At 48.6% G+C, this 11,705-nt stretch overlaps 1 protein-coding gene across 3 annotated transcripts in view; it reads right to left on the reverse strand.

Annotated features, from left to right (window-relative positions):
* The window catches only part of LOC112974380, an 18,690-nt gene extending 18,627 nt beyond the window's left edge, over positions 1-63 (reverse strand). For all 3 annotated transcript variants that reach the window (XM_026083274.1, XM_026083275.1, XM_026083273.1), the window contains exon 1: positions 21-63. The gene's annotated coding sequence lies outside the window, so the exon portion shown is untranslated. The remainder of the gene's footprint in view (positions 1-20) is intronic.
* Between the last annotated feature and the right edge of the window lie 11,642 nt (positions 64-11,705).

Raw genomic sequence — 11,705 nt, forward strand, 5'->3', positions numbered from 1 at the left:
CCGCGAGCCGCCCCGCTCACCGCGCGGCCCCCGGACCCGCAACCAGCCCCGCTCGGCCCCGGCCGCGGCCGCCGCCCGAAACCCGCCGCCCCGCCACTCTTTGAACTAACAACGCCTTCCGAGGGCACGACACCGGAAATGCTCCGCGCCCTGACGCTGGCCGCGCTACTTCCGCCCTGGCATCGGCSTGCTCGCCTGCGGCTTGGCGGCCATGTTTGGTGAGGGCAGGCGGCGTGCTTCGCGCCTCTGCTACCCCCGTTCTCTCGCCGGGCGACATCCACAGCGGTTAAATCGCCCCCTCTTCCTCCACCTACGCTAGAAATGGCGTGAAATCAGCGCCAGAGCAGGGTGTATCCGTGCAGGCTGCCTCGCGTTAGGCACAGGGCTCTGCGGGAGGTGGAGGAGGGATGTTGCCGCCTGCCTCATGGCGGTAAAACGCACCACCTCCTCCACCTTGTCCCCCGTGGCCTTTCGAGAGGCCCCTCGGTGACCAAAACCCCTCAGGGGACAACCCTGTGTGTGTCCCCGTGGCCCAGGCATGTCCTCAAGGCCAGGGAGTCGCTTCCCCACCAGTCACACCAAGGCCGCGCTCGGCCTCATCTGCCGAGGCCGACCTCCCATTGCGGTTCCTCATGGAGGAAAGGGTTTCCTTGCGTTTTGTCACCCTCAATAACCACCAGGTCCATCACAGTTTCGGCTCTCCCCTCCCGTGAAGCCAAGCAGGTGATAAGCAAGGAAAAGCCCTTGGGCAAGATTACACATCTGGCACGTTTTAAAGAGCTCGTCCGGTAACACTAGATGGTACTAGAGCTCCGCAGTGAGGATAAACTGGACCTCTTCAGCCTGCAGGACCAAAATTACTGAAAAAATGGAGATATTGCAAAACATGGAAAGCTGAAGATGTAAAGCTGCGACTTACTAAATCGCTATTGGCAAAATACTCACTTTTTCCATGGGTATAGCAGGACAGAGGAGTTGCAAATAAAATGACACTTTTCTAGTGTTCAGTACTACAAGTGTAACATAATATTTGTGGTTAAAAATTACTGGCAAAGTGGAGGTATTACAGCATCTGGTAGAGAAGAATTTGAGGGCTAATTCCCAGAAAATTTTTCATTACTAGTAATTRGTTTATGGTTCAGGGAAAATCTAGCAGGTATTTTAATTTAAACAGAAATGACCATTAAATTATAAAAATGACATACATTTCTAGTATTGTTACTTTTAAAAACAATTGAAACAACACTCAAAATATGATTACCTTTTCCTATAAGTGGCTGCATGCTGTGCAATGTGCTGCCTGAAATATTCATGTGTTAAAAAATCTCTCTCTGCAATGAATATTTATTCCATGAATAATCTTTAATGTCTTCATAGCTTTCAACACATTTGGGCAAAATGTTTCAAGTTTCTGTCTTACAGTGAAAAATCTACATCTGACACCTAAATAGGTGGCCTGATTTCAGCTGTATGGAGCACTTTTTGTATAGACGTTATTTCCTCCACATAGTTGCCTCTGTAGCATGACAGCACTTTAACAGCCTAGAGTAACTCAACACAGCAATTTAGGTGATGAAATGAAGTATTGAGATAGCAGGGAGAAATAATAAAGGCAGAACTGGCATTTGGCCAGGATAACTTTTCTACAACTCCACTCTCATGCAGCAGTCCTATGAGATGAGCTTATGGCTAAATATGGTCAGGACTTCAGTGCTGCATCTCATCCAAAACACAGCAACGCTGGTGTTGCCTCTCCTTCCAGATGAAGAGTTGGCGGCGGCGGCCTATTTTTAGTGGTGTGGGTGTAAAATATGTTGGATAAATTTCATATAGCCTGAGCTCAGTCTGCCCTGTTCTGCCATGTCGGGTTTCACGCCCAGACCTAGCAGAGCTCGAGGTCCAAGACTGACACTACGGGCTCCTGCCTCATCGTCTTCGTCCTGTGAGCCAGTGCCTCTTGCATATGGGGCACTGGGCCTGCTCTCCTGCTCCGTGAGCCCGTAAAGTACAGCTCCCCATCCCGATCCACAAGCTGTGCAAAACCTAGACAAAATGAGAATGAGCTTCCAGTGAACCCCTGCAGCCACAGCAAGAAGACGGTGTAATACCAGTCTCTGAGGCCAGTATTCAATCCAGTCAGGGTGTATTTGAGGATATTTGTTAAGCTCAGAATAAAGAAGTGGAAGAAAGGCAATGATTAGCTGCAGGCTGGAAGGTGAGACATTAAGGAAGAAATACACAGCTCTGCACTTCAGTAAAGCTGTTGCCAGGTGTTAGGACCAAGCCAGTGACTTCTCCACAGAGCCCTGCCATGTTCCTGATTTATTTTACAGAGGAGAGGCACAAGCAGGTCCCAGACTGGACCCATGTAGGTGCTTCCAGCAGGCCTGACAAAGAGCAGTCTATACCAAGTCAGGGCATTAACTGAAGCTGCAGAAGACTTCAGCTACCTGGGAGCGCACTGCTGAGGGGCCGGAGGAACGGGTTTCTAGCCACCAGCTCCTGAAGTAAAACTGGAATGTGTCTCCGACCACAACAGCAGAGCTGTAGAGCGAACAGACCATTAAAATGTCCATTCGAGAAAATATTCACGTCCCATTTATATTTACTGCTGCTTCATTCTGTTGAAAGTCAAAGGCCCATTTGTACCCGATGAAAGGCTCAGGATAGATCAATTGGCTGGAAAAGGCTCTGAGGATTGAGACCTACAATTCCACATGGACAAGTGCTAATCCATCAGTCTGCTGAGCCCAAACAAGGTGTCGCAGATCTTTCCAGGCGTGCTGAGCTGACTCAGGACTCTTTTGCTTGTTCGGCCCAGAAAAGGATGTTCAGTGCTGAAACTGTAAAAGAGATTCTCATAACCGAGCTTCTGGGAAAAGGCTTGTGGTCTTTTCTCACTACCTTTGGCGTCTCTGCAGATTCATTGCCTCTGTTATAGGTGAACTTTTCATGGTGACTTGAAGGAAGGAGGGTTCCCCCCCCCCCTTTAATCTTTGAAGTGCCTCGCAGCGCATTGCAATGGACTGATGAAGTGTCGTCTGCTGCGTGGAATCAGTTCTGCTCAGGTTTCATAAGGAAACAAGACTTACTTGATTATAACGTGCGTATGAGTGAATGACAGGCCCCCGGTTGTATCCCGATGTCACCAAGGTGGGAGGAAACCATCCTTATTTTCCAAAAATCATGATCCAAGAGGAGGAGTTGAAAAAACCATACCTCACTGTGCAGGGGGAAGAAAATGGTGGCAGAGTAAGGAAAACAAGGAAACATGCGTTAGCTAGGGGTCTGCCCTAGCAGCTCTGTACCTCTGTCTAAACCAGAAACAAGCTTTTGCTTGAACCCTGGTTTCATGAGGAAATGAGATTTATGTGGTGATAGCCCATGTATGAGTGCATGTTTCCCTTACAGCCCCACACCCTGGTAATTACTGTATTCTGGTGCCAGTTTCAACCAAATTGACAGCAGGTAGAAATCCCAAAGGTAACAAGTCCCTAAAAGTGTTGTGAAGAGATATGTGTGCATGAGAGAGAGAAAGAGAGAGAAACCCTCTGTGCCTTCTCTGAGTTCCACCTTGATGAGAAGACTTTGAATCTGGACACACGTTATAAATGCCCCAGCCATGGAAAAGCCTTGATAGCATTCATGCGTATGAGACACCAGAGACTCCACACAGGAGAAGATGTGGATTTTGGGGTGGCTAACCAGGCAGGAATTGCTATGGTTAAGGTATTCCTAATGTCTTTTTCCCACATGGCTTCTCTGGGGTCTAAAAAAGGGTGAATGCCTGCTGCAGCCCTAGTACAATTCAGTTTAAAAGTCCATCAACCATGAGGCACAGATCCATTGCAAACCAGGCTTCATTAGTTCCAGCACTCACAGGACAACTTGGTCTTTTTTACGCTTGAAAGAAAATGGTTCGTTTAGTTCCCTCCCTCATAATTTCTTTCCTTCCCCAAGACCAAATAAAGTAGAAATGAGATGCTGTAGAAAGATCATTCTCAGGATATTTCAGGCCCTGTAAAAATGGTGAGGTCTGTTGGCTTTTCAGAGGGATAAGCATGGGCTAGGGCAGGAGAATGGCAGGGACCCACCAGCGCTAATTGCCCATCAGCTGCGAGCCAGCTTGTGTTTGGGGTGGGAGACAGAAGAGGTGGAGATGCTCCCTACCTCGGCACAGCGGCAGCCAAGAGCTCTCGATTTAAGAAACAGATGAATATGAACCGTGTTGGAATGCCTTCAAAAATCTGCTAGCACTCTCCTCCCCACTGAAAGCTGAATAAATCCCCTTCGTATTTCAGGCTCCTAGTGAGTCCCTGAAATATTATCAGTGCTCTTTGACACTCTRCCTGCCCTTCATCCCACCTGGCTTTCCCCAAAACACATTTCCTCTGCTTTCAGGAAAAAAAGTCAGGTTCATTCAAACTCTGACACTTCTCTAGCACTAGGGTGATCAAGTCTCCTCCATTTTMTATTTGGTATTTTAATAGGGTTTTCTTTTAGACTTTTAATGAGTTTTTATTCCCCTTTGTATAGCAGACGCTTCAGTCTGACCGACAGTTTTACTCACCCCATGTGGAGTAATACGAACAGTCAGGACAACCTTTTATTCCTGTGGCAAGGTTTTCTCTGCCAACATTTTTCTTTTGCTTGCAGTCCGGAGGATGTGTTTTGACCCTTTCCTCACTGCCATATCAGCTCCCCTTACCCATCTCCCTGCCTTTGAGCATGGACATTCCCACCGGTGCAGAGGCAGGATGAAACCCAGCCCTGCCATCCACGCTCTCAAATGCTTGCAGCTTTTTTTTATTGAAGAAGGAAAAAAAAATGCAAACCAAAACAAAATCAAATGCAGGATTTGGAACGACTGAGTTTTGTTACAACACTTCAGCCTCAGCTCAGACTTGCAGGACATTTTATTACTGTTCGTAGCAAGCAAGTAGGGCTGGGGGCTGTCCTCGTGCCTCTGGGGGCTCAAGGGCTGTGTAGGCTTGTGGCTGTGCTGGGSACTTGCATCGTTTGCCCAACATACACGTGCCGGGCAGTTAAATGGTTTGCGCAACACACGTTGACAAGCCAACAGTTGGAGAACAGGCCATGCTACGACTCTGCCCAGTTTATTTCTTGCCCCAACCATGGCACAGAGAGAGGGCAAGACTCATCCTGCAAAGGCACGAGGTGACCGGCCTCACTGCTGTGCTACATGAGCAGCGGGCAAATACCCACGTTGGGGCCTGAGCCGCTCTGGGGATGAGGCTGGCCCCACCAGTCCCGTCCTGGACTGAGCCAAGAGGTGCCCGGACCCTGTTTTCTTTAGCCACGGATGGCAAGCAGTCACTGACACCATGCAAGAGGGCTGTGAGAGGACACCTGGCTGGAGTTACTACAAATTGCACACGTCAGGCTGGGTGCTGTACACACAAACAAATTATTAGGTGCCAGTTCTGGCCCCCACACACTGCYAAACAGCAACAAGATGGGCAGCGTGGAATGGGAGGAGTGTGCGAAGGAGGGGGGGTAAAGGCAGAGCCACTGCAAGGCCGACCATGAGACCCAAAATGCGCAGACGGATAGGGACGGAGCCCCTGCTCCAGGTGGTCTTGGGGTATCCATGTTCTCCCATCACAGGGGTTCACRGCAACGTTTTTTAAAGAAAAATTTTGGGTGGGGAAGATTGCYTTTTCCCYTCCCTGGTGCAAATCTGGGAACACATTTTATTTTGTTTTGTTCTGCATTTAGGAGTGGGGGAATTTCTAGGTGCCTTCTATCTGCGAGGCAAGCAGAGTGGTTTCCGGCATTTCTTGTGCTTAATTACACAGGTCTAATGGAGTCATATAATTTAAAAACATATGCCATTAAACATTACATATTAAACGTGGCCTTGGTTTTTTGATGTTGCAGAAGGCTTATGCTCATCTGCTGAGAATTAGGAGGTTATTACTCTGCGGAAGCTAATCCAAATTGCCTGTTATCCATAGGCAGAAAATTAAAGGAATATTTAAGCCCATTCCACAGATTACAAACTTGGTGGCATAGCTCTGAAACCAGTAGTATTAGTATCTTGCATTTGATAGTTGCCAATAATTTAAGTCAACTGTTTAACATCTGGCATTACTATATAATGTCTGGCTTAAGCTGTAACCTTTTTTTTTTCTCTGCTTTAAGGAGAGCTTTTTCTGCTTTGAGAGAATTTTGATTACTAAAGCCCTTCCTAGGACAGATTTATCCTGTGATTTAACATTTTGTGATGGAGTTTCATTTTGAATCAGTTGAATAATTGGCAGTGACTTCAGTATTAAACTGATTCATGATGTACATCCAGGCCCTTATATAATTTAACATTATTGTCTTTATAATTGAAGCTCCTTTTTTTTCCCATTAAAAAGTATTGGAAACAGTCTAGTGATCTGCTTTGATTAAAAATAAAGTGCAGAGGATTGGTAATGATTAGAGATGGTCCGCCTTCCCCGCTAGGTCACCCATCCAGCCCTGGGCCAGGTCACCTGTATGGCAGTGCTTAGCTTTGTGCAGCCCCAAGCATTAGCTTATGGGCCTTATGGTTCCCAGACAGTGCACATGTTGAATAAGCAACACTAACTGAGGCTCCCTGGCCTGCATGAAATGAGTTTGAAAGGTCTCAGTCCAAGTAGTACCACCTAGAGATCTCTTTGCATTAGATGAGCTCTACCACTCTCCTCACCCCTGAGGGACTAACTTGGTGGGCGAACAAGGCAGTTCAGGTAGAAAGCAAAGGTAAATGGGCCAAATCTTTTCTCTTTAGAAAACACCACCACATCTGCCCTTGCTGGAGCTTGGCTGTTACCTGGTGAGCTGATGCCTGGTGGGAGCCCACTGGGTGAACCGGCGCTCCGAGTCCCGGGAAGTCCCTGCCGCCGCTCTGCAGGGGGAAGGCTCGGTGTTGCAGAGTCCACATGCCAAATTAAAACGTGTCCGTTTCACACTCCCCTCTTCCCCCAGCCTTTGGCAGGGGCTATGATATAACAGGTTTTGCATAGCTGCTAGACATCTTCCTAATAGTATCCCCTGTGAATTCTAAATTTCAGTCACAGCCTCTAAATTTTCATTAAGAGCAGTCACACAGAGAGAATGATGGATTAGATTTTATTGTTGGAAAATCTCCAGATAAAATTAAAGTGCTTCTTTCTTTTCTGAAACCTTTACCTTTCCCCTGTGGTGCCCTATAAATAAGGTATCAAATAATGTTTATCCTTTTGAATTCTACAATCTTACATGCTTCATGCTTACTTCTGACCACTTTCCTGCCTCTTCAAAGATGTCACTTTTCAGCTAAAGCCCAGGAACAGACACACTACCTAATGGACTTTGCTTTATTATAAAGCAGCCTGACTTTGTGTTCCAGTAGCATTGAGGAGACTTCACTGAAGCTCACGTATGTATTTTTAAATACAGTGTTGTCTTCTCCTCTATGGGAGCCTTGTTGCTCTTCCCTTTCCCGGAAGCCTGTATTTCCTTCCTCCTTTCCATCCAATTCCCTCCGTCTCTCACTCTCTCTTTCTCCAGGCCTGATACAGTCTTTCTTTTTCCCTAGCTCTCTGTCCTCTCTAAATACAYGTAATCTGCCCAGATTGCAGACAGATGAGACACCGCTTTGGTACACACCGGGGTCACGTGGCCGCGCTGAGGCACTTTCTGCTCAGAACCAGCCACTGCCTCAAATATAGCCAAATTGTGATAAGTGGTATCCGCTCCCACTGCCCCTGGCCAGCAGATTTTTATAGCAGATGTTATTTCTCCTTGCACTGAAAAGAAGACGGAAAAAAAGTATTCTGCTGCGACAGACGACTTAAACAGTTTTAGATGCTTTTAGTCTTCACTTTCAACTCAAGCAAGCCAGAACTCTGCAGGCAGTTGTTAGGAAGTGCTCAAAAGCTGGTAGTGCTGGCATGATTCATACTGGTGTCAGCTCGTTTAAATTAAATTCCACGGGGATTTATCCAGCAAAGGCTCTGAACAAATTTTAGACAGCGTCCCCCCCCCACCCCCGCACCTCTCACTTCACAGCATCTTAAATTAATACGGTGCAGAAAGGCCAGGATCGTACCAAGGCAAAGGGTTCGCCGAGAGACGAGTTTTCTCCCCAGACGAGAGGGAAAGATCCCTGCTGCCCGCAGGGCTCGGCCGAAGYGGTGCACGCGTGCGGGGAGCCGGCAGCTGTACCCAGAGGAGAGGGAAAAGGAGCTTTTCCGATGAAATTACCGATGTTATTGGAATGGGGGGGGTCGCAGTGTTGAGTTGGAGCCAGGGTCACGCTCGGGACTCTCGGCTGCCGCAGGTGGGTGCTGGGGTGGCCCCGGGGCACGGCCCTTCTCCCCCAGCCGGTCGCTCGTCTTGGCGGTCCTCGGACCCGCTGACACCGGCGTGGGGCTCGGTTCCCGCGTCACCCTTCCTCTCGGCACAGAAGGAGGTGGAAGGGTTTCTGGGAGAGGAACGAAACGGCCTTCTCCTCCACAAAATGCCCCTAGCCAGGAGCACGCAAGGGAGCCATCAGCGTGGGTGATCTGATGATGAGAGCATTAAAATCATACCAGCTTGGCTAATTTGCACCAGCTGGGCATCAGCCCCTTGGTTTTCGCTCCATTTTTGATCAGCCGCCACTGGCTTAAAGGCTGGTTAACGGAGTCCCCAGGCTGAGCCCGGCAGCGCCACGGCAGTTGTCTCCGTAACTGCTTTCCTCTTTCAGAAGTTCCTCAGATCTCTTCTTGCACCGGTGGAAAAATTGTACATCAGCTGGGAAACAACAACAAAAAAAGTATCTGAGTCTCATCGCCTCTTCGCTGCAGTTTAATGTCATCCCAAAGGAAGCGGCGCTGTCTTGGCCACTTGCAGCGAAGGAAAGAAAACTCGTGGCGTTTACTGGCGATTTTTATTGGTTTGTCTGTGCCACGTTTCGCAGGCAGCTGTGCCAAGAAAACACCGTGGCTTTGCAGAGCCCAGGCCTCAGAGAGGCAGAGGTGAGCCCAGGAGAAGAGTGAAGAGCTGGCAAGAGGAACCTAGTAAACGTGGTACCAGCCAGGATGGAGAGGAGCCAGAGCTGACCGAAATCTGCCATGAAACACATCAGATCACAGACTTCCTGCGCAGAAGTCCCGATGCCCACAGCTGGGAGAGCGGCCAGTGTTATTTTTGGGCAAGCTTTACGCCAGTTCCAACCAAAGGCTCCGTGCACAGAAATCGAGGGCGAGAGAGATGGAGGGTTTTTTTAACAAAGAGATGTTGGACAGATGTTGGAGCAGTGAGCAAAGCTATAGAAAACCTACCAGACCAGCTGCTGCTGCACGGGAATCGTCGCCGTAGCCTGACCACACCAGTGCGACCACACGCTTAGAAACAGCCTCGTGCAGTGGCTTTGTTACCCTGAAACCACTTACAAAAAGCCTTCGTGACCCCAAACCGGCAGCTTTGGAGGCYGGCGCTGACCCTGACGCCTGGACAGTCAGGACAGCAGTGGGGCTGGCAAGTCAAAGCCAAAGGCGCAAGAAATGCAAAGGCTAGGGATTATGGAGTAATCTGCTTTACCAGCATACCCTAATTCTCTGTAATGTTAACCGATTCTAATCTCAGGCATGCTCAGAGAAACCTCAGGATATCAGGGAAAGAAACGGAGCTGCTCAAAGTTTTGGGCAAGAAYTAGGCCTTATCTCCCCCATGCCTCCATCTGAGTAAACGGTGCTTCCCATAAATACGTTAAAGGACAAGCCTTGACTCCCCTCTAGGGAGTCTGTATATCCATGAAGTCTACAGGGATGCTGGTTTGGTCCTTTGGAAAATGTACTGAAAGTCAGAACCCCACGATGCTGTTCCAATTGCACCAAACCGTTCATCCCCCYGTGCTTAGCTTTCCTGTTTATAAAACCTGAACAATTACTACTGAGTTACCAGTGAGGGATTTTACAAGTCCCTGTGAAAAATCTGTTATTTACTGAGATGTGGAAGTTTAACAAAGTACTTGGARACCATCATGTTCAAGCCATTGTGAGTACAAAGTCGTAAGAACGTTTTTATCAAATTGAAAAGTAAATGATTTGTGGCAATACAGAAGTTATCCTCAGGAAAAAACATCACGTTGATGTTATTCCCAGCGTATTAGCTGGAGCAGATATATTGTTTTGATATGGAGACAAGTATGAAAAAAGACCAAAACTCAACCACGTATCCATATATCAATAAGAAAAAAATATCTTTGCTAAGGAACTCATTATGAAATTTTGGAAAGAAAACCATTTCAAGGAAAACCATCCCAAAAATGAACTTCCAGTTTTCCTTTTTTTTTTTTCCGCCCCCCCCTTCATCCAAAATAAGGTTCTGATTTTTACCAACAACAATAACGTTAAAAAAAGCTCTGGATTAACTCGAAAGCTATTTCACTTTCACTCCATTTCTTTTGCTCCTCCACAGGGAAATCCTCAGTGCACAGTTTCCAAACGCTAATGAACAACAGTCCTTTCCCGGTACCTTTCAGAGCCTGATTCACCATGATCATCCATAAATATTACTTTAAAAACTTTCCCGAGGAGCTCCCGGGGGCCTCGAGAGCAGCCGCTGTCAGGAAACGTCAGCGATTTCTCCCCCTCCTCCTCGGGAGGCTGGTAGCGCRGCTGGGAAAGGCCAGACGCGTTAAACGCCGCGAGATTTACAGCACCCCCCGCACGCGGGAGCCATAAAACGACAATTTGTTCGATTTCAAAAGCAGACCTCTACCTGTCGCAGCACCTTTCAGCACCCTCTGTAAAGCTGGGCTTAAAAAGCCTGGGATCTTTTATGATAAAATGGATCCCAAGTTCATTTTTCAAGCATTGCAGCACCTGGCAGGGGAGGGGGGCCGGCGCCGGCAGCATCCCCGGCGCTGGGCCAGGGTGGCCGGATCCTGCTCTCGGCTCGCTCCCGTTTCCCTCCGGCCGGAGGTATCTCTTGTTGGGCAGCTGTAACGTAACGGGGCCCGGAGAGGTTGGGGAGCCCTGGTTTAGGGGATGAAATGTCACACCAGGACTCCGGAGGCACCAAGCGGTAGGATTTTCCATGTGAAACCTGGGTGAGCAGCTGTAGACCCTGGACCTGTTCTCGGTCTGTAAAATGCGGGTCGTTCCCTGCCTCGAACTGGCGCTGAGAGGATAAAAATTGACTAATGCCTGCGAAATGGTTTGGCGTCATGGCATGACAGTGACAGTCTAGCAAAACCTGGCCTTGAAGAAGACGTTTGCATGAGCACCTGAGGGCCAAAATCCCCACGTTGTGCTTCGTCCCTTGGCCCGGTCTCCCCATCCCCTTGGCGTCTAAGATGAGCCCTAAGGCAGCCAGGCTGGAATACGCATCCGTCAAGAGACGGATACATCGCCAAACGCAAGGTAAAAGGGAATCTGGGCATTTTACTCTGACGGTTTCTTCACCTGCACAGATCCCACGAGTGTTTAGCTTCAGCCTCGGATTCAAGGTGGCCCCAACCCAAAACGCTGGATCACCCGACCTCCCTACCACAGACCTTGCGATCTTCACAGCGCCGATTTGGCTCYGAATTGCGGGCTGGGCCCTCCTCCGGCATCCCAGGCTTGGAAACCCAAGGAGAAGCGAGGCAACGTTGCCCACGTAAGGGATGAATAAGAGCAGAGYGCTGCATTTATGGCTCAGGCAGTTTGAAGCGATTGCAATGCAGCCAGATTTATTTCTTA

This window comes from Apteryx rowi, unplaced genomic scaffold (assembly GCF_003343035.1).
Source record: "Apteryx rowi isolate R43461 unplaced genomic scaffold, aptRow1 scaffold_6, whole genome shotgun sequence".
NCBI lineage: Eukaryota > Metazoa > Chordata > Aves > Apterygiformes > Apterygidae > Apteryx > Apteryx rowi.